This window comes from Aphis gossypii, chromosome 2 (assembly GCF_020184175.1).
Source record: "Aphis gossypii isolate Hap1 chromosome 2, ASM2018417v2, whole genome shotgun sequence".
Taxonomy (NCBI): domain Eukaryota; kingdom Metazoa; phylum Arthropoda; class Insecta; order Hemiptera; family Aphididae; genus Aphis; species Aphis gossypii.
Window position 1 is genome coordinate 61,285,896 of NC_065531.1, and position 2,499 is coordinate 61,288,394.

A 2,499-nucleotide genomic window follows, 5' to 3' on the forward strand; every position below is an offset into this window, starting at 1 on the left:
ATATTGATACATATGATATTATATTATTATAATAGTTACTGTTATAGTATATTTTACTATTGAATACATAAATCTATATTTTAGTTGTAGTTAAGGTTACTAAATCTATGATTTAAAATCGAATCAAAAGAATCTTAATTATATTTAGAATTGGAACAGAACCTTTTCAACAATTAAATAAACCTGTAGATCTTAAGCATTAAAAAAGTTATTTTTAGTCTAAAATAAGGCGAATAGATTTGTTCTATACAAATTAAAATAATTTAAAATTTTTGAAAATGTCATTATGTTTAGTAAATAATAATATACGAAGTGCTAAATCCCTACTTATAATATATATATATTTATTTTATAAAAAATTAACTAAAATTTTTAATTTTGTTTAAATAACCAATTACATCAATACCTATTTCAATTTAAAAATCTTGTAAAAATAAAATTATAACTTTACTTCTATTTTAGATGTATTGTTTAACTAGAAGACAACTAATGACAAACCTTGTGTTAAATTTAAAACTTTTTTTTTCTTAAAAACAAGTGTTATAATTTAAAAAAAATTTCAATATTTTTAAATACCTTAAAATAATAAAACAACAAAAAAAGAGCTAAACATTTTTTAACTATTAGGTACATCTTAAAAATACTAACTAAATACAATTTTTTACTGGAATTTGCTTTAAAACTCGAAGGTCGAATAATTTTTTTTTTTATATATTAAAACGAGTACACAGACACAAAAAAACATAATTACATCATTGTAAAATAAATACTTTCATCGTACGTTTCAGAAATGACGCATAGCTTGCTTTAAAATTAAAATTAAAATATCAAAAAATATAACGTTAAAAAAAGAGGAAATTCTCACTTTTTAGTTTGATAATAGGTCAAGAATTAACTTTAATAATAATACTTGAAATTTAAACGGCTTACTGTAGTTAAACAATGTTTGGTTAGATGCAAAATGTGGTGTATACAATTTAACAGCGTGGTTTGTTCTTAAAAAAAAAAAAATTCTAAATCGATATTTCTTGAAATCAGCAGAATAACGTTAAAATTATTTAGAACTAAACATTTTATATTTTCAATCGAAAAAATTGTAATTAAACTAGATCAATTACCATTTTTAAAGATCTTTGATCAGGACATATATAAATATGAAAGGTTCTGTTTTAATGATCTCGATTATTTTCAATTAATTATTTGTATTTTTCTTTTAACAGACTCAATGTTAGAAAATGGCATTGATAGTAATTTTATTTTTTATATATTATATTATAACTTTTAAGTAATATTTTTGGAACATTTATTTTTTATTTTGTTTACGTGAATGATAATGTTTTTATTTAACATAACCTACTTAGTTCTTAATATAAAATATATTTGTAGAATGGACCATAGATGATTATTACAAATAATTATAATATTATTATATCAAAGAAATTCATATAATATTTTAGATGAACCAGCTAACGTTAATAAATGTTTACTACCTAAAATGTGTAAGTATAGGTAGGGTTTAAATAAAAATTATAGCTTTTTTTTTTTATAGAAAAAATTTTTTTTTAGTATATATTTTTGTAAATGATCATTTTATATAAGTTAGTAGTTAAATTAATTATAACTAGTTATAACTTATAAGTATTTAGTTTAGTATAGTATAATCCCGAAAAATATTGGGCCACTGCCTGTTCACGAGCAATGTTGATTTGATGCTTTGTGGTGATTTTTAAAGGATGAATTTTTTAATATTAAGTAAAAAGATGTATGTATATAAATATATATATATTTTTAATTTAGCCTCGATATATTATGAAGATAGTAAGTTATTTTATGTGATAGTCGGTAATAGTAACTCTAGTAAAATATTATTAAGTTAATTTGTTGAATTAATTTACAATAAAACAAATATATTATAGTATATTAATTATAAATATTACAATTACAATATTAGCATATGTAGCTGATTTTTTAAAATTTCTTCATCCAACTGATCCAACCCTTGGTAAGTATAATAATCCTCAATGAAATTTACATCGAGGATTGAATAATAATTTTTTTAAATCGTAGTATTTACTTTCATGTGCCATCAGTTTGAAAATGATATAATATTCATGCCAATGTAATAAATGTACTTGATTTTTTTCTGTTGTCAATTATTTTTTAAGGGTCAATGTAAAAGTAAATGGTTATTAAAAAAAAACTACATTTTGCTTTTTTAAATATTTATTTTTAGAAATTTAATTTGCATATACAGTATAAAATCTTAAAATGCAGCTAGATAATACATATGCATAAAAAAATAAAAATAAAATATAAAAAAAAACACACACTTTTGAAAGGTTATTTAATTTCCAAGTTTATTATACACATTACTTACTAATAAAATTTATATTATACATAAATTTATCCACTTAGAATCTATATTGTAGCATTATTGATTATTTATTTAGAGTTCAGAGTCAAGAATAAAGTATATTGACTTTAAAAATAGATTATATT